This window comes from Nicotiana tabacum, chromosome 7, assembly GCF_000715075.1.
Source record: "Nicotiana tabacum cultivar K326 chromosome 7, ASM71507v2, whole genome shotgun sequence".
In the NCBI taxonomy this organism is placed as follows: domain Eukaryota; kingdom Viridiplantae; phylum Streptophyta; class Magnoliopsida; order Solanales; family Solanaceae; genus Nicotiana; species Nicotiana tabacum.
The window spans coordinates 119,726,003-119,747,427 of NC_134086.1; the positions used below are offsets into that span (position 1 = coordinate 119,726,003).

The window sequence follows — 21,425 nt, forward strand, 5'->3', positions numbered from 1 at the left end:
ATTGTTACTGGGATGGGCACCTTTACTCCGAATGGAGCATATATTTTAGAGGGTAAAACCGCAACTTCAAACGGTGTGTGTACATTTGCTGGAGACCCAAACTCGACTTCAATTGGTGTTGGCGTCTTTGTAGGAGGTGGTGCTTTAAATTCAAGTGGTACAGACATGTTTACCTCGGCATCCCCAGAAGGCTGAGTCTGGACTACAATCGGATCGAGGGTGACTATCGACTTCTTTGGTTCGTCACCTTCTGTGATTAAGCCGATCGATCCTTTGGGATCCCAATCATCCTCTATTTCAATCATGTGAACACCTCCACCCTTATGGTCCGGCAGAGGGTTGTTGCGGACATTCAGAGTAGGCTCATTTGCTATAATGATCTTGTAATCAATCAGAGTCTGGATCTTATCTTTTAGAGAGCGACATTCATCAATGGTATGTCCCTTCATGCCGGAATGGTATGCACAGGATTTATTTGGATTAACCCACGGAGAAGGGTTTTCAGGGGTTATAGCATAGGGGTAACATAACCAGCAGCTTTGAGCCTTTCTTACAGCTGGTCAATCGGTTCAGCAATAGCGGTATACTGTTTGGGGGGTCTGTGGTCGAAATTTGGTCAAGGTCTAGCAAAGTTTTGACGTGTGGGAGGTAATTGATGATGGGATGGCTGAGCCTTGTAGGCTTGGTAGACATGTGCAGGATGGGAATATCTGGGTGAAGTAGGTTTATATGTAGGAGGTGGGGGTGATTGGTAAGTAGGTGATGGAGCTTGGTAAGAGTTTGAAGGTGCTTGGTAATTCTGGGTAGGCTGATAGGTGAGTGGAGGTATCAGATAGGCTTGGTATTTGATAGGGGATTTGACTCTTTGTGCAACCATTATGACAACTACGTCCCTTTTCTTGGACGTACCACCAGACTGTAAAGCTTTATTGGTAGCTTGCAAAGCTTTAAAGTTCGTAACCATACCACTTTTGATGCCTTCCTCGATCCTTTCCCCTAGCTTGATGATGTCAAAAAATTTCTGGATCTCAATCAACATCATCCTTTCATAGTACTGTGGGTCTTGAGCCCAGTCAAAAAACTTGTTCATTTGTTCTTCTTCTAAAGCAGGTCTGACCTTAGCAGCTTCTGATCTCCAGCGAGTGACATACTCGCAGAATGTTTCCGTGGGCTTTTTCTTTAAGTTCTGAATGTAGAACACATCTGGTGCATTTTCTGTGTTTAACCTGAACTTGTCCATAAAGTTGGACACCATACTCACCCAGTTTGACCATTTCTTCGGGTCTTGGCTAATGTACCAAGACAGACCATCTCCCTTCAGACTCCTCATGAAAAGCTTTATGCAAATCCTTTCATCTTTCACTACTCCGACCAGCTTGTCGCAGTATGTTCTCAAGTGGACTCTCGGATCCCATGTACCATCAAACATCTCGAACTTAGGAGGTTTGTACCCCTCGGGCAGTTCGATATCCGGTTGTATGCAAAGATTTTCGTACTTCAACCCTTCAATCCCCTTACTTCATTCGGCACCATGAATTCGACTAGTCAATCTCTCGAGTTCCGCAGCCAGGTTCCTGATGAGTGAGTCTTTATCATCAGACTCGGGTGTGCTTGAGACAAGTTGGGTAGAGGGTGGCATGGTGTCCACATAGATGGGGGTGTTATGGTAGAAATGGTCATTTGTGGAATTCAGAGGTTCTGGGATGAGTAATGGAGTGTGGCAAGTATTGCAGTGGTGGTGAGGAGTGGGATGGTTTTGTGGTTTTGGGATATTTTGTGGAGGCATGGGGTTTTTAGCATTTGGAAAATTGATATCTGGAGTGGTGAGGGAAAATGACAACTTTGCTAGATTCCGAACCTGATCAAGTTCCTCCTAAAATTTCACTAGTTTCTGCTCGAGTTGGGATGCACTTTCTTTGGAGACCTGAGCACCATGAGTGATCTCTACCTATTCAGTTGAGTTTTCCTTTCTGATGTTTAAATCTTCCATCTTTCCTTTGTTCCTGCTTCTAATAGGACTAGGAGGAGGAGTGGGTGGAGGGCCCTTTGATCTTGTAGAATATGATGACGATGCTAGAGTGCACAAACTAACCTTTGGGGAGGGGAGTAGATAAACAAAAAGTAAAAACAAAATGGTAACAAGTCAGTGAGGATTATAAGAAAGTGTTGCGGTTTTTAAACACATAGTGCAAGAATGTAAATCGCGTCCTAATTTGGGAGCCTCGTTGTGCCCGAGGTAGGCCTAGCGACAAATTGATTTGGAGAACTTAGAATGCTAAATGCCTCATTTTATTGATAAAAGTAGATGAATCCCAAAACGATACTAAATAACAATGAATAAAATGTAACTAGTGGCCATTGGCCTTATTACATTTCATAAAGTAAAAGAAAACTCCTATCTATTTGGTCCCAGAAGAACCTTCCCCAGACTCGGCATCTTTGGCTCCATCGAATAGCTTCACCAGCTCGCAAAGTCCCAACAACAGGTAGGCTCTGGCCAAGTGTCCACCCTCGTTTCCTTCAGCATCCTGGCAGTCCTCGATCCTCTTGAGAAACTTCCTTTCCAGGTCCACTAAACCTCGTTCCAGGTATCCTAGTCGCTTGTTGGCACTAATAGCCATGTCTTTCCACTCTTTAATCAGTTTTTGGTGGGCTTCTTGAATCTCATAGTGCTCGCTTTCACGTTACTGTCCCATCCGAGATCAAATACACATAAGTCAAATTTTGGTCAAACCTTTCAAATTTAAGGCTTCAAACTGAGAACTGTTCTTCCAAATTCATTCTGATTACTCTGAAAACTAAAACCAACAATTTACATAAGGCATAATGTATATGCGGGGCAAGTCATGCCCGAAGACTGGCGATCAAAGCGCAAAAGTTCAAAACGACCGGTCGGGTCGTTACACATGCCCAACATGTTTGTGGGTCGGTAGGGAGATGAAGTTCTCATGTTATACTAGGATGGTATGGTATGTGCGATATGTAGTGGAGGATCGAGATTAGTATGTGTAAGGTTCAGTTCAGTTCTGGAAGGGAGTTCATAAAACTCTTAAGTAACGGGTAGTTTCAGATACTTAGAGAAATGAACGTCAGAAGGTTTGAGAAGGAATCTTCAAATGATTAAGGAAATGATTTGACGAGATTATATGTTTCAGAAAAATAAAAGCAACGTGATTAAGTTGGTGATACTTTGGTAGTATTGCAACATTTTCTGGTTAGAACGACTGCTGATACTCGTGTTTGCTTGGTGGCACAGAAGAATTCTAGATTATCTCTCGTGGAATGATAGAGTATTCGAGGTATGGTATGCATTCTGATGGCGGAATTGGAACCAGATATGTGGATTCATGGGCCATATGGAGTTGGAGATGGGAAGTTCTCATATTCAGGCTATGTGGAGGTTGTGAGTCATGTGTATCAGCACTGTTTAGTGACTATCGAGGTTTGGAGACCGGAACAGATCTTTTGGTACTTGGTAGATTTGATCTTAGATGTGATATGAGGTTCAGACTGGTTGTCTCCGTGTTGTGTTATGCCAAAAAATACCACGAATTGAGTGGCGATGTTCGATGGATCATGTCCTATTAGAGAGATTTTTACATTTCGAAGGCCCAATGGAAGACTGGGAAGGATTTGCCTTTCTTAATTGGGCTCTTGTAATGGGAGCCAGTGCTGAGGCTCCTCATATTGATGCAGTTCCGATGGTGAGGGACATTTCGGGTGTGTTTCTTGTGGCCGGGCATATCGCCAGGAAAGGTTGTTGATTTCGGTATTGATTCGATGCCGAGTATCGTATCGTATGGCACCGACAGAGTTAAGGGAGTTGTAGAGCAGCTCCAGGATTTTCGTGATAAGGAGTTCGTTGGCAGGCCAACACAGATGCGTGTTCTAATTTGAGTCGTCGTGGTTGGCTCCGAATTGTATTGCTGAGTGATGTGTTGATTAGATTGTTATTGAGCTTATTAGTAATCTGGGGAGATCAATGAGTTACCTTTCTGTGTTGCGAGGTGTTGTGATTCGTTGACTATAGGCACTTATGGTACGGTTCGATTGGGATTTCATAGTGGAAGTCGAGCGGGAAGAGAAATTTGGTGTTGCTCGGTGAATGGTGTATTGGTTATGTCCTGTCGGGTTTGTGTGATGTAAGTTATTTGCTATACCGTGGGTATGATGATTTTCTTTGGTTCTAGACATCAAATTGTACGTGGTTATCGATTTCGAGCATAGTGACTTAAGGTAGTCCATATAGAGCAGTGTTGGATAGGATCGCACATCGCAGAGAAGTTATGTAGAGGTATGACCTTGCGGGTTAGACTCGTGTGTTTTGTTCCTATGATGTGAGACAGGTTCTCAACCTTGTGTTGTGGTGGTACCGGTGATCTTGAGGTACAGCTCTTTCATTTGAGTCATTTTCATGATTTGAGTATGTTCGGATTGTTACGTATTGATGTGTGTATTATGCAAGTTGTGTCTTAGGCCTATATTAAGGTGCCATGTCACCAGAGTGGTGTGTTGGATTAGAGGAGATCGTTGGGACATTAATGAATACGAACGGGTTCGATTTCAGCATATTGGAAGGATAATATCGAGCTTCAGCTCAGAAATTTGTTGTGGTATTTTCCAAAGGAAGAGTGTCCTCTTGAATGGTTACTCTGGGAAATGGTTATGGCTTACCGCGTGATTTAGTGATTATTGGCAGTATATGAAGGTGTTGGGGTGAGACTCTAGTTGATAAGAGTTTTTCTATCGATATTCCGGTGTTGTGTGCAGCTGCTATAATTAGAAGTTATCACTACGAGTGTTTGAGTTATGTGCCATATCAAGTGATTGCACCTGAGATTGCAAGTATGGGTGATTACAGCTTGTTCGGGCTAATTATGAAAATAGATGTGAGATTCTGATCGTATCGATAACTTTAGAAGTAGAAATGTGGTTCTATGGTTTATGGGATTTGGACTGTAAAAATTTTAGTTACAATGTGTTATCAGACCTATATAAGATAGAGTGACGTGAGATCACCCCCACGCATATGCATGGTAAAGATATCCAACTATTGGTTGGCTTCTAGCACAACTCTGGGCACATTCGAGGACGAACGTGCATTTAAGTGGGGGAGGATGTAACAACCCGACCGGTCGTTTTGAACTTTTGCACTTTGATCGCCAGTCTTCGGGCATGACTTGCCCCGCATATACATTAGTAAATTGTTTGGTTTTCAGGGTAATCGGAATGAATTTGGAAGAACAGTTCTCAGTTTGAAGCCTTAAATTTGAAAGGTTTGACCAAAATTTGACTTATGTGTATTTGATCTCGGATGGGAATTTTTATGATTTGGTTAGCTCTGTTAGGCGATTTGTGACTTAGGAGCGCGATCAGAATGAATTTTGGAGTTGTAGAAAAGATTTAGGCTTGAATTGGCAAAATTGATATCTTGACAAATTCCGGTTGATTGGCGAAATTTTGTTATAGGGGTCGGAATGGAATTCTGAGAGTTGTAGTAGCTTCGTTGTGTCATTTGGGATGTGTGTGCAAAATTTCAGGTCATTCGGACGAGATTTAATAGACCTTTTGATCGAAAGCATAATTTAAGAGTTCTTGGAGTTCTTAGGCCTGAATCCTATGTTAAATTGGTGATTTGATGTTGTTAGAAGCGTTCCGAAGTGTTGAACAAGTTTGAACGATGTCATGGGATGTGTTGGTACAATTAGTTTGAAGTTTCAGAGGTCCCGGGTAGGTTCCGGGATGTTTTATGCCAAATATCATAGTTGTAGCAGGTCCAGGAGGGTTGCAGGCCCCGGAACTCACCCACACGGTCCGCACAAAAGCGGTCACGGCCGCGATGAAGAACCTTCCCGCTGTTCCAACTTCGGATGCTCATATATTTTGATCTACAAGGAATTTTAGGTGATTCAAAAACGAAAGTTGTAGCTCTTCGTGTCTAGTTTCCAGAAAGGTAAATATATTGCAATTTGGATATCTGTAGAAACAGTTATGGCCAAAATACTAAAGCTTGTCACTGCAGAGGAAGGCATGTGCGGCCGCGGTCGTTTTTGCGCGGACTGCACTGGCTTGTGCGGCCCGCGGTCGATTTGGTGCGGCTCGGGGTAGCTGAAATCTAAGGGGTTACCTATAAATACGAGGTTTTGGGTTTTATTTAATATTTTGACCTAGAGAGCTCGGATTTTGGCGATTTTTTGAAGGTTTTTCAAGAAATTCATCGGGACAAGTGATTTTAACTCAGATTTGGCTAGAATACATGAATCTATCACTGAATTCATCATTTAATTCGTGATTTGGGATGGAATTTGGGAAGAAAATTGTGAAACCTTTCAAAAATGTAAAATGATGATTTGAAGGACCAATTGGTATCGGAATTGGATAATTTTGGTATGGTTAGACTCGTAAGGGTATGAGGATTCTGAAAATGTAAATTTTACCCGATTCCGAGACGTGGGCCCGGGGCTCGGGTTTTGCTAATCTCGAGATTTTTGATATTTTTCGAATGTTTTCCCTTGGGCTATGTTCCCTTAGCATATTGTGACCTATTCGTTCTGATTTTGGATAGATTTGACGTGCGTGGAGGCCAATTTGAGAGGCAAGGGCATAGCGAGCTAGAGTTTTGGCCAGTTTGAGGTGAGTAATGATTTTAAATGATGTCCTGAGGGTTTGAAACCCCGGATTTGCACAACGTAGTGCTATACTAAGTTGAGATACACGTTGTGTGACGAGCGTGATGTTTAATGCTATGGGGATTGTGACTTGGTCCATCCTGAATGATATTTTACTACATTTTTGATTTAGACATATACTTTATTATTGTGAATTGGGCTCGTTGCCATGCTTGGGGCCTTGTGCCGACCTGTAGAACCCTTAGGGGATTTTTGACTGGTTTTCCTCACTTATTTTGTTAAAGAATTTATATCCTCAGTCATGTTTCTAATTGTTTAAGAATGATATGAACCAAATTTTTGAAATGTTAATCATAAATAGGAAGAGATATGAGGGTTGAGATCCCGACCGTACATTATGCCCGAGAGGCTGTGATTTTTAAATGATTAAGAGGGGTCGAGGACCCAATAGTGAGGATATTTTATATGATATAGATCGGGTTGCGCGCCGTAGAAGATATATATATATATAATACATATTATGGATCGGGCTGCACGCCGCAGCAATTATAAAGCGCTTGGGCTGAAGGAGCCCCTCCGGAGTCTGCACACCCCCAGTGAGCGCAGTCGACTATTATTATTATGGATTTGGCTGTATGCCACAACAATATACAGATCGGGCTGCACGCCGCTGCGGTGTATATAGCTGCATTCCACAACGGTATATATATTTATTGATTCAGTTATCGTGAGAAGTATATGAATTGAGAACTGAGGATAAGAACGAATAAATGAACTGAAATGCTTGAGGAGATGATTTATACTGATTATATCTGTTTTACCTGGTTTAAAGAATTTCACATGATTTCCTCATTCACTGCTGCTTAAATGACTTTACTGTTTTGATATTGAACTGCTTAGTGCCTTTACGTGATTTTATTCTATCAGCCATTACTTATTGTTATTACTCGCTGGGTCGGTGTACTCACATTACTTCCTGCACCATGTGTGCAGGTACAAGTATTCCTGAGGCATGGAGCGAGCTTTCCTGCCATTCTGTTTTCATCGGAGTTATCGAGGTAGTTGTATGGCATTTGCAGACCCGATTTCTCCTTCTATCTCCACTTATTATTCCGAGTCTCGATATATCTCTGCGATGATCATGGGTACTATGCTAAATGATTGTCCACCAATTCCCTCCATCAAAGTTTTGGTAACCATGGCTAGCCTGGTGTGAATCCTTGCTTTCTTCATTGGAAACACTATCATCCCCAAGAAGCAGAACATGAAGACAAAGACCCTTCGGTGAATATGCTCCAACGATGTAAGGGCGAACTCATCCGGATATGTACGGTAGGATTTGTTGTGACCGTACATCTTGTACAAATAATCAAAGGTAATGTAGGGCTCCTTCAAACATGTCAAGTCTGGATTCTTCTTTAGGCCCATCATTTTGACAAAACCTCTACCCTTGCGATTTTCCGGCATTAACAAACCCGGGGTCTCCCATGGTATTCCAGTCAATCCTCATATTTCCTCTAGCAGGGGTGTCATCTCAATCTCTCTGAAGCGAAACACAGACCTATCACAATCCCAGAACAGAGTAGCAACTTCTATGATTTTGTTGTTGGGTTGGACCTCTAGGAGGGAAGGTAGATTTCCCAGGTATTTCCGGACAAGAGTATAATTACAAGAATGAAGATCCTCCCACCAGCTTAACAACCTTGGGTGGATGTTTGTGACCATGATGAATCTAGGGACTTCGTGCCTCATGTTTCTGCAAGACAAAAGGGTTAGGCCCTTACCCCCACCAGACTCGACTATTAAATACCAATAATTGGCATAAAAGCATTTAGTTCTCCAAATAAATGCACAAAACGTGATAGTGTCCATTTGGGTTTTTGGGAAACCCGGTGGACTTTGGATAAGGCTATCTTAAAGAGCCATTATACGGACAACATAACTGACGTGTCTAGGTTTGACCATAATGCATGCACAATTAAATAGAGTAAGGTTTCTATGGAGGTTTTAGACTGGTACCCTTGAGCGGACAACTCAAAAGGAAAAGTCACAGAACCGTCGACTACACCGTTGATTAACTGGTTTTACCGCAAATACGCCTTTGCCGGATTTAAAGGGTGATAATATCGAAAGAGCGCAACCACTCATTATAAGCGTTGCTATGGTATTTTGTTTGGCACGAGTGGAATATAATGTTGAATATGCAGTTGCAATAATTAAACAAGTTGTCCCGTATTTGCACGTTAATAATTACAACAATTCCTCAGAATTTAAAACGATAATAAAGGAAAGCAATAAAGGAAGGCAGTAAAAGAAATAAAATAAAGAAACAAAGAGCCAAGTCAGTTTCGTAGTTGAAGAGGGAAATAAATATTTAAAGGCATTAAATAAAGACATGTAAAGAAGTGTAAAGTCACAAATAGCATCAAATGGAAAAAGCCTAAAAGCTATCACCAGCAGAGTCGCCACGCTGTCGCGCCTCCTTTTTTCTCGCAAAAATCGAGTTTGCGACATTTGAGAGACAACTCGTTCCCTTTTGGGGAATTGGGTTTGAATTGAAAAGTCGCCACCTAATGATTTAAGTGCACTAGGACACTAAAAAGGTTTGGTTTGAACAACCAGAGATTGGGTAAGGGCTTAAAATTATCTTAAGGGGAAGGTGTTAGGCACCCCTCAAGATCTACTAGTGTGGTTCCCGGCCAAGCTATTGTTGTGACTTAAGTGCAAATAACACATAGGCAAATAAAAACATCAAATAAGAGGAGATTTGCACGTAATGGTTACAAATAAACAAAAGTAAAAAAAGGAACTAAAAGGAGTTGGTTTTCTTTAAAAAGAGATTTAAAAGAAACAAAGAAAGCAAAGGAAAGGGGGGTCCTAAGTTTATTAATAAATGGATCACTCCACACAACATCTATATCTATCCTTTTCCACCCCGTTAAGGTATTAAAGCACGGAATGGTCTCGTTTACTTATTGCATGCTATTACCCGCCCCAATCCTATCAGCCCCAGAGGCACTTGGGACTACTAATCCTAGAGGGAGGAAGTATTGAGCTTATTTGTGGTTTCAAAAGGTAAAATACTAAGACGACAAACAAAACACATATAACAAGTTTGGGGAAGCATATAAATAAATAAAGGGGCTCAAACAGACCTCCATTAAACCAAAGAAAGCACATAATGTAGCATGACTTGCATGTATTGTTTAGGGTCTGATTAAAAACGGTGGAGGCAGATTGATTTATTACATAGTTCAGATAAGAATCCCGAAACAGGCTTGCATGCTGGTTGTAGTTAATAAAATCTGATTCAGTTTATAAACTGCCCTATAGCTTACCTGAGTGTTAGACGAAGACCCCTATAGGCATGATATCTACTGATTCCAGAAAAGGTAAATTATACTTATTTTAGAAAAGGTTGTCAGTTATTCAGGAAAGACGAGTTTTGACAAAAGATCATAAATTCTGCAGACGTTAGACAATGATTTTAGATTTATAGGCGAGTGAGACGTTTCAGACATGGTTATTAATTCCTATAGACATGTTTTCTAGGCGTTGTTGATTTTAAACACTTTTACAGACATAACAAGAGATCAGAAATCCTATAGGCATGACATCTAAATGTTGTACTTCTTTTAAGCCTATGAACATGATATCTAAATGCAGTTAGTTATTTAAGCCTTATAAACAGGTTTGCCTAGTCACAGATGCATATGAAGGATTCGAATATCCAGTTAACTATGAGCATGGTATCTATATGAGAGATGCAGAAATTTAACTATAGGCAGGATATCCATATGAATGTAGAATTTCATAAACCTATAGGCAGGATATCATATGGGTGCAGAATTCCTTATAGGTATAGTATCTACATATGAAAATGCAGAATTCCTATAGGCAGGATATCTATGTGATATGCAGAGATCAGAAATTCCCTATGAGCAGGATATCTACTATTTTTACATACATGGTGACCCTTCCCTTTTCACTAACCATACCCAAAATTTATTACAAGTTATTACAATCCAAATAAAATAAAGAAAAATACATCAAAATTTGAAAATTACAACCAAGGAGAGCCTGATTCAGACTTCCTGTCTGAAGTATGAAGTAAACCAACTCCAAAGATCATGTTTCAAAGCCTTTCTCCCACTTGGGTGTGTCAGAGTTCCCTAAGAGTTTCATAAGAACTCCGGACAATACTTACACCCAAATGTATCACCAAATTAAGCCAAAGTGTAATGCGGAAGTGCCAACCCTCAGGTGTCCAAGTTCAGTGGGAACTCAAGGTCCCAAGGCAAGGCTCACAGGAGGGGGGCAGAATTTAGGAACTAAGAGAGAGTGAAAGTGCAGTATTATGAGAGGGGGAAAGGGAAAGGGAAACAACACACATAGGGACATAGGGAATGGGGAGTTGCAAGAGGTAAAAAGCAGGCTAGTGGCATAACCCAACAACGGGAGATGCTGGCACACCCATAAGCCTATTGGAACACATTGTTTAGAGGTTAGGATCCCCTAAGAGATCAAGTTAAATCCATAGACAATAACTTGTATATTGCCATGTTTTAAACTGTAACTCAAAGCACGTAAAGGGAAATAGGGAATAGGGATTCATAGCAGAAACAATCAAAAGGGAATCAACATGCTAGTTTAAGTATTTAACTCTGCATAAGTAGTAAAGTAGACATAGATGCAGAAAGCTGTAAGTAAACACATTATGGGGATGCTGAAATTTGAAATTAGGACATACCAGTTTCAAAGAAACAAGTAGAGAAAAATGCTGTAGTCTGGTAAAAACCTCAGTGCAGACAAGAAGAGAGAGTTCTATTATGTGAGAGTGAGAATTCAGAAGAGATTCTGATGTTGTAAAGTTTGAAGTGTGTTTTTGTGAAAAGGGTCGTGCCCTTTATAGTATAGAAAACTGGCAGAAATAAAGTAAGAAAATAGTTTGAAAACTGATTGTCAATCAATTACACAAGGCTTCCCTTAATTAAGGGATTCAGATTCAAAACGAGTAAAAACATTTAAGGAAAGGAATTGAATAAATACTTTGTGTAAAGCATGCAATTGATGGCAAATACATAAAGGTTATTGAAGGACAGGGTTTTGTCAGTACACGATTTGTGTAAATAAGGTAAGGGAGTCAATTAACGGCTAGTAAATCACAAGGTCTGAGATTTGGTATGAATGAACCAAGTCAGAAAAGATGAAGAAGGGTTTTAATTAAGTCGAGTAACAGAGGAAATCAGTAAAAAAATGGAAAGAAATCAATCAATCTATATTCAAAAAGAAGTTTGCACTAATTGCAAATTTGAAACCATTTAGAGGAAAATTCATTATATATAAGGAGCATATGAGCATGAAAGAAAACTGTCGTGTAAATCAGTAGAAAAAATCCAGTGTAGAAGAGTTTAGCAAAAAGTTCGGCATTGTATGAAAACAAAGATGTCCAAACTCAGTTCAGAGACTCAAAGTCAGTCTGAAATAGTTAATGTTACACCTTGTGCATTCGGCGTTATCATACTGTAAATGGGATAATTCGATAGGAAGATAATTTCTATGAGATATTTAAATGATGCGATAGTTATACGTTAAGATTGGAAGTCATTTGAGTTGTGATTAAAAACTCGACAAAGATCGAGCGCAAGTTACGGGTTTAAATTTCACTGGAATTTGGATAAAACGTTGATGACCTTTTCTCTCAATATACTGGGAGATATAGTGTTTTCTACCTACCGAATCGAAGGTCTATGAGTCTAGTTTCCAGCACAATAAACTGTTCATTAATACGACTTTGGAGTAGAGAGATATTAACATTTTTGTACAGGGGTGCACACTGTTACGGGAACATTGTGCCTAGTCGGGTTTAGTCAAAATTTCTTTATTTAAGTCAATTTCTAAAACAGAACCCCTGCGTTTTATCCTCTCCAAAATAGAACCAAAAAACCTAGGGATTTCCTCTCAAACTTCTCACATCCATCTAGCCAAGCATAACAACAATTTAGTCATCCTCAAGATGGAGAACACCATGGTAGCTTCGGAAATCGTGAATTCTTCGGTGTTTCACTTTTCATAGCAAGACTCCGCCTTGAAGTAATTTCGAATTTTGAGTAATTCTGGTCACATAAGGTATGATTTAACTTCCTCTTTGATCTTTGTAAACTTCTACCATAAGAACAAAGTTTCTTGCAACATGGGACCTAATCTGCGTCAGATTATCAACTAAATCTATCCGTTTTCTAGTCCCAATAATAGGATTAGTCTTATGACAACTCATCCTTTGAAGACATGAAACGTTCATTAACTATGTTTGTTTACTTGTGCAGATTAATAAATTAGTAAACCACATGTTTCTTTTTGCTCATAAAATTATAAAACTTTCCCCATCTAAGAACTACTTATTAAAATGTTCATACTTGGAATGTACTACTTACTACTGTTTTGTTGGGGCTGTTCTATATGGATTTATTGTGTTGTTTGGATATGTGAAGACATGTATGGAATCATGTCAATGAGGAGATGTAGTAAAGTAAAACTTGGTGGTGTGTTGGGGGAAAATTAATCTACAAAAGAGTCTACAAATTCATGGCCACAAGTTGTTCGCGTAAATGTCTAAATGAAGAATTATTTAAGCTATGAGCTTGAATTTGATTTTGAATGGTTTGTATTATGTAGGAAATCATTCCTAAGGCTTTTGAGGTCTTGGAAACAGTATATAACTCCATCGACAAGGTATGTAGGGCTTTCGCTATACTTTTCGGCATTACTAGAATTCGAATAAACGTTTATCGAATTGTCTCGCCGGATTCGAGTTATTTCGCCTTCAACTTATAAAGATGCTTAGATCTGATCTTTTCTCATAGATTGCTTACTCTAGAGGATATCTATGAATTCTCGGATTTCCTTGTTCCTTGCTTAAAAAGAACTAGAGCCTTTTTACTAGTTCTCCTTTCGACGTTCATATAAATCATGAATAAGTAACATTTACTTCAAAGGTACTCATAATACACAACTCTCATGTTCTTAGTACTTGTTGGCTCATAGTTGAAAATTAAATATTTTTAGCCACAACCATGATAGTCGGGGAATAATGATGATAGGCCACTTCGACTCTTCTTAGAATACGTCTTTTAAGGTTGGTTTCGCATTGCACCTATATAATTTATGATTTAGTATATGTATGTATTTACTTTCATTACCGAGCCGCATTATAGATGGCCGGGTATGACACATATTGTGTAACCACTGATCAGTTGGGATTACCGAGCTTCACGTGGCCGGGTACGATTTTACCGAGCCTTTATTATGGTCGGGTATGTTATGGATATTATAGCCCAACAGAGGGATTTATTACTATATAATGTGATATATTATAAGTAGCGATAGTGAACGACGGTGTCATGAGCATACATTTATATCCATGTTGAATTTTAGTTTCCTACCGAGGCTAGTTTCAGAATTCAAATTATCTCTATGTCTCTTCTCTTGTTAATTACATTTTTCATGTTACACTTGTCGCCCTACATATTCAGTACATATTTCGTACTGACGCATTTTTATGCACTGTGTTCATGCCCACAGGTTCGAATAGGCAGAGTGGCGTGCCTCCTCAGTAGGACCCCCAGGATCAGCGTTGGGTTTCGCACTCCACTTCTTCGGAGTTGCTGACTTTGAGTCCATAGGTACTATTACAGATGTATATGTGTGGTTTTGGGCATGTCGGGGGCTTTGTCCCGCCCTGTTGAGATTGTCTTACACTCTTAGAGGCTTGCAGACTAGCGGTCATTGTATATATATATTTTTCGTATCGCCCTATCGGCCTTCTGGATAGCTGTTATACTGTTGTTACAGCCTTGTTAGCCTAGTTTATATATATATGTCGTGTTGGGCTCTTCTGCCTGCAGGTTATTATATTTCGGATCATATCTCATGGTTGGTTCGCTCGGGCCTTCGGGCATCGGGTGCCAGCCATACCTCCCAAGGTTGGGGTGTGACAAACTTGGTATCAGAGCAGGTCGGTCCTAGGGAGTCTACAAGTCGTGTCTAGTAGAGTCTTGTTTATGGTGTGTTGTGCACCACACTTATAAACATGTGGCTATTGGGCATTTAGGATTATTACTTTCTTCTTGATCTAGATCGTGCAATAGAGCCTAATCATAAGTGTTTATTCCTAATTCATTTTTTGTTTACCTTCTCAGTGATGCCTAACACTAGGAGACGACAAGTGGCTATGAAATTTATTCAGAGGTTGGACGAGAAGGCGGGAGAGGGCACAAGTCAGGTGCCACCTGCTAATGTAGATCAACATGAGCCACAGAATGAGGCTGATTCTCAGGCTTCCAGGGCAATACCCCCACCATCCCCGGAAGGGCGTAGAGGAGCTAACATACCTCCAGTCCCTCTCCCAGTTGTTCCTGATCAGGACCTAGACATGCGGAGTGTTGTACAATTGCTGACTCGAATAGTGGCCTCTCAGGCCCAACACCAAACCTTCGGTATTGCTGATAGGTCCGTGAGTGCGAGAGTTCAAAACTTTATCAACTTGGATCCTCCAGTATTTACAGGGGTTGATTCTAATGCTGACCCACAGGATTTTCTGGATCTTATGCAACGGACCTTACAAATTATACATGCCACGGATGTTGAGTCAGTGGAGTTTACTTCTTATAGACTACGTGATGTTGCTGTGACATGGTATGAGACTTGGAAGCAAACTCGGGGGCCTAATGTGCCACCAGTGACATGGAAGGAGTTCTCTGAGGCATTTTTACAGCAATATTTGCCAATCGAGCTTCGAAGAGCCCGACGAGATAGGTTCTTACACTTAGAACAGGGTAATATGAGCGTTCGGGAATATAGCATGCAGTTCAACTCTTTGGCTAGGTATGCTCCTACGATTGTTGCTGATATGAGTGATCGGGTACACCAGTTTGTTAGTGGTTTGGGGGCACACTTGATAAATGAGTGCACTACAGCTTCTCTAAACCAAGGAATGGATATTGACCGTATTCAAGCATATGCACAGGGTCTAGAGGATCGCAAGAGGCAACAACGAGCCAATCGAGAGCATGATAGAGGGCAGCAGAAGAGGGCGCGGTTCGCAGGTAACATACGAGAGTTTCGAGGTGGATTTAGGCCACAGTTTCCCCGGCGTCAGTCTTATCCGGCAGCCAGTGCACCACCACAGTTTCAGGGACAGCGCCAGGATCGGACCACTTATTCTGGTCCAGGTTAGAGTTCACGGACCCCAGGTCCACAGTTTAGAGGCGAGTTCAGTCAGATGAGGCCTCAGTTTCCTAGATGTGATCGATGTGGCCGAAATCATTTTGGACCATGTCGCCAGGGTTCTGATGCATGTTATACATGTGGACAGCCAGGTCATATTATGAGACATTGTCCGATGACAGGTGGAGGGGGTATGGCTCAGCCGACGGCATCTGCAGGGGCTTCTTCTTCTTCGATACGTCCTCCTAGACAGAGTATGCAGACATCAGCTGGCAGGGGTAAAGGAAGATTTGGAGTTTCTGGCTTATGAGGTCAGCAGAATCGCATATATGCTTTATCGAGTCGTCACGATTTAGAGTCATCTCCGGATGTGGTTATAGGTATACTATCCGTCTTTTCTATCGATATGTATGCCTTGATAGATCCTGGTTCTACATTGTCGTATATCTACCCCTTCATTGCTAGTAAATGGGATAGAGAGCCTGAATTGTTGCAAAAGTCCTTTGAGATATCTACGCCAATGGGTGAGTCTGTTGTAGTTAGATGGGTATATCGGAGTTGTGACGTGAAGATTCATGACCGACATACGTTAGCTGATTTGCATGAGCTAGAAATGGTTGATTTTGATATCATTATGGGTATGGATTGGTTGGCTTCTTGTTATGCCAATGTAGATTGCTGGACAAAGATTGTTCATTTTAATTTTCCAAGTGAGCCTATTATTGAATGGAAAGGTGATGTTGTAGTGCCTAAGGGAAAGTTTATTTCTTACCTTAAAGCTCGAAGGATGATTTTGAAAGGGTACATCTATCATTTGGTACGAGTGTATGATATGGAGGTGAAATCTCCAACCCTTCAATCAGTTCCCGTCGTGAATGAATTTCCTAATGTATTTCCTGATGAACTTCATGGTCTTCCTCCAGAAAGAGAAACCGACTTTGCTATTGATATGCTTCCAGATACTCAACCAATATCTATTCCTCCATACAGAATGGCTCCTGCTAAGTTAAAAGAATTGAAAGCCCAGTTGAAGGATCTTTTGAATAAGGGCTTTATCAGGCCCAGCACATCTCCCTGGGGTGCACCAGTGTTGTTTGTTCGTAAGAAGGATGGTTTGTTAAGAATGTGTATTGACTATCGCCAGCTCAACAAAGTGACTATCAAGAACAAGTACCCTTTACCCAGAATTGATGATTTGTTTGATCAGTTGCAAGGTGCCAAATATTTCTCAAAGATTGACCTTCGATCCGGATATCACCAATTGCGAGTTAAGGAGAGAGATATTCTGAAACCGGCTTTCCGGATTAGATATGGCCATTATGAATTTCTTGTGATGTCTTTCGGTCTTACTAATGTGCCATCAGCTTTTATGGATTTAATGAATCGGGTTTTCAAGCCATTTCTAGATATATTTGTAATTGTTTTCATTGATGATATTCTGGTATATTCTCAATCAGAAGCAGAACATGAGGATCATTTGCATATGGTGTTGCAGACTTTGAAAAATCAGAAATTATATGCTAAATTCTCCAAATGTGAATTTTGGTTGAATTCAGTGGCTTTCCTTGGGCATATCGTTTCCGATAAAGGTATTAAGGTAGATGGTCAGAAAATTGAAGCAGTACAAAACTGGCCTAGACCTACAACTCCTACGGAAGTTCGTAGTTTCTTGGGCCTAGCTGGTTATTATCGGAGATTTGTTGAGAACTTCTCTTCTATTGCTGCTCCCATGACCAAATTGACACACAAAGCCGTTAAGTTCTAATGGTCTGATGCATGTGAAAGGAGCTTTCATGAGTTGAAGAAACGCTTAACATCAGCACCTGTTCTAGCACTTCCGGAAGGATCTGAAGGTTATGTGGTATATTGTGATGCATCCAAGGTTGAATTGGGATGTGTTCTAATGCAGCATGGAAAAGTTATTGCATATGCTTCGAGGCAGTTGCGGAAGCACGAATACAATTATTCGACTCACGATATTGAGTTAGCAGCCGTTATATTTGCCTTGAAAATATGGCGTCATTATCTTTATGGTGTTCATGTGGATATCTATACAGATCACAAAAGTTTACAATGTATATTTAAGCAGAAAGACTTGAACTTGAGACAAAGAAGATGGCTTGAATTGCTGAAGGACTATGATGTGGATATTTTGTACCATCCGGGCAAAGCGAATGTGGTAGCTGATGCATTGAGTCGCAAATCTATGGGCAGCTTGAAGCATGTAGAAGCTGGGAAATTAGAAATGACTAAAGAGATATATCAATTGGCTAACCTGAGTGTACGGCTACATGATACAGGTGACCAGGGTGTAGTAGTCCAAAATATTGCGGGGTCATCACTGGTAGCTGAGGTAGAAATGCGTCAATTTGAGGATCCGGAGTTAGTCAAAATTAAAGAGAGTATCCCTTTTCAGAAGAAGCAGTTGTTCGAGCAATCTAATGATGGAATTCTAAAATATAAAGGCCGATGGTGTGTACCTAATGTTGGGGAGCTTCGTAAGCAAATTATAACAGAGATGCACCAGTCTCGGTACTCAGTTCATCCTGGTTCAACCAAAATGTATCATGATCTTCGTCAGCTATACTAGTGGAACGACATGAAGAAAGATATAGCCACATTTGTGGCTCAGTGTCCCAACTGCCAGCAAGTTAAAGCTGAACACCAGAAACCTGGAGGGCTACTTCAAAATATTGAGATTCCAGCTTGGAAATGGGAATCGATTAATATGGATTTCATTACAGGATTGCCCAATTCTCGCCGTAAGTTCAATTCTATTTGGGTCATTGTGGATAGGCTGACGAAATCAGCTCACTTTCTCCCAGTTAGGACCACCTATTCAGCTGAAGACTATGCGATCCTGTATATCAAGGAAATAGTTCGGCTACATGGAGTTCCATTTTCTATTTTATCTGACAGAGGTGCCCAATTTACAGCTAATTTCTGGAGGTCTTTTCAAGAAGGTTTGGGTACTCTTATTAACCTTAGTACAACATTTCATCCGCAGACCGACGGGCAAGCCGAACGCACTATTCAGACACTCGAAGATATGTTGCGAGCTTGTGTCTTAGACTTCAAGGGAAGTTGGGAAGATCATTTACCGCTTATTGAGTTTGCCTACAATAACAGTTATCACGCCGGTATTCAGATGGCACCTTATGAGGCACTATATGGGAGGAAATGCAGATCCCCTATTGGTTGGTTCGATGTTGGCGAGACAAAGTTGCTAGGACCTGAATTGGTACAACAAGCTGTAGAAAAGGTAAAGTTGATCCAGGAAAGGTTGCATACAGCTCAAAGTCGACAGAAATCATATTCAGATAACCGACGTCGTGACTTGGAATTTGCTGTAGTAGACTGGGTATTCTTGAAAGTGTCGCCTATGAAGGGTGTAATGAGATTTGGTAAGAAAGGAAAAGTCAGCCCTAGATATGTTGGGCCATATCAGATTGTTCAGAGAATTGGGCGAGTAGCCTACAAACTTGACCTGCCACCAGAATTAGAAGCAATCCATCCGGTATTTCACATTTCCATGCTTCGGAAATTCTTAGGTGATCCTTCTTGCATCAGCCCTATCGAGGATATTGAAGTTTCCGAGAACTTGTCATATGAAGAAATACCTATTGCCATTCTTGACCGTCAAATCCGTAAGCTACGGACTAAAGAGGTAGCCTCAGTAAAAGTACTTTGGAGGAGCAATAATGTAGAGGAAATGACATGGGAGGCCGAGGAGGACATGAAGTCCAGATACCCTCATTTATTTGAGTCTTCAGGTGATATGCCTGAGACAAACATGGCAGGTGTTGCACATATATCAACCAGTGACAGTTAAGGTAATTAAGTTATGGCTAACCTTCTTATTATCATTATTGTATAAGTAAATGGTCGGGTGAGGCCAAGTTGATGTTATTATTATGATGTGTAGCCCTGTGTGGCCTTAGATATGTATGTTGGGCTGATGATAGGTTTTGGATATTCATATTTATAGGGGAAACTCTGGCGAAATTATTTAAAAAAAAACAGAAATTAGGTTAACCGTTAACATTCGAGGACGAATGTTCTTAAGGAGGGGAGAATGTTACACCTTGTGTATTTGGCGTTATCATGCTGTAATGGCAAATTCGATAGGAAGATAATTTCTATGAGATATTTAAATGATGCGATAGTTATACGTTAAGATTGGTAGTCATTTGAGTTGTGATTAAAAATTCGACAAAGATCGCGCGCAAGTTACGGGTTTAAATTTCACTGGAATTTGGATAAAAATTTTATGACCTTTTCTCTCAATATACTAGGAGTTATGGTGTGTTCTACCTACTGAATCGAAGGTCTAAGAGTCTAGTTTCGAAAGCAATAAACCGTTCTTTAATACGACTTTGGAGTAGAGAGATATTAACATTTTCGTACAGGGGTGCACACTGTTACGGGAACAGTGTGCCTAGTCGGGTTTAGTCAAAATTTCTTTATTTAAGTCAATTTCTAAAACAGAACCCCTGCGTTTTATCCTCTCCAAAACAGAACCAAAAAACCTAGGGATTTCCTCTCAAACTTCTCCCATCCATCTAGCCAAGCATAACAACAATTTAGTCATCCTCAAGATGGAGAACACCATGGTAGCTTCGGAAATCGTGAATTCTTCGGTGTTTCACTTTTCATAGCAAGACTCCGCCTTGAAGTAATTTCGAATTTTGAGTAATTCTGGTCACATAAGGTATGATTTAACTTCCTCTTTGATCTTTGTAAACTTCTACCATAAGAACAAAGTTTCTTGCAACATGGGACCTAATCTGTGTCAGATTATTAACTGAATCTATCCGTTTTTTAGTCCCAATAATAGGATTAGTCTTATGACAACTCATCCTTTGAAGACATGAAACGTTCATTAACTATGTTTGTTTACTTGTGCAGATTAATAAATTAGTAAACCACATGTTTCTTTTTGCTCATAAAATTATAAAATTTTCCCCATCTAAGAACTACTTATTAAAATGTTCATACTTGGAATGTACTACTTACTACTGTTTTGTTGGGGCTGTTCTATATGGATTTATTGTGTTGTTTGGATATGTGAAGACATGTATGGAATCATGTCAATGAGGAGATGTAGTAAAGTAAAATTTGGTGGTGTGTTGGGGGAAAATTAATCTACAAAAGAGTCTACAAATTCATGGCCACAAGTTGTTCGCGTAAATGTCTAAATGAAGAATTATTTAAGCTATGAGCTTGAATTTGATTTTGAATGGTTTGTATTATGTAGGAAATCATTCCTAAGGCTTTTGAGGTCTTGGAAACAGTATATAACTCCATCGACAAGGTATGTAGGGCTTTCGCTATACTTTTCGGCATGACTAGAATTCGAATAAATGTTTATCGAATTGTCTCGTCGGATTCGAGTTATTTCGCCTTCAACTTATAAAGATGCTTAAACCTGATCTTTTCTCATAGATTGCTTACTCTAGAGGATATCTATGAATTCTCGGATTTCCTTGTTCCTTGCTTAAAAAGAACTAGAGCCTTTTTACTAGTTCTCCTTTCGACGTTCATATAAATCATGAATAAGTAACATTTACT

General features: G+C 40.3%; 1 pseudogene; it reads left to right on the forward strand.

Moving 5' to 3' along the window:
- Window positions 1-3,614: 3,614 nt before the first annotated feature.
- LOC142162254 (uncharacterized) lies at window positions 3,615-19,752 on the forward strand (annotated as a pseudogene).
- Window positions 19,753-21,425: the final 1,673 nt, after the last annotated feature.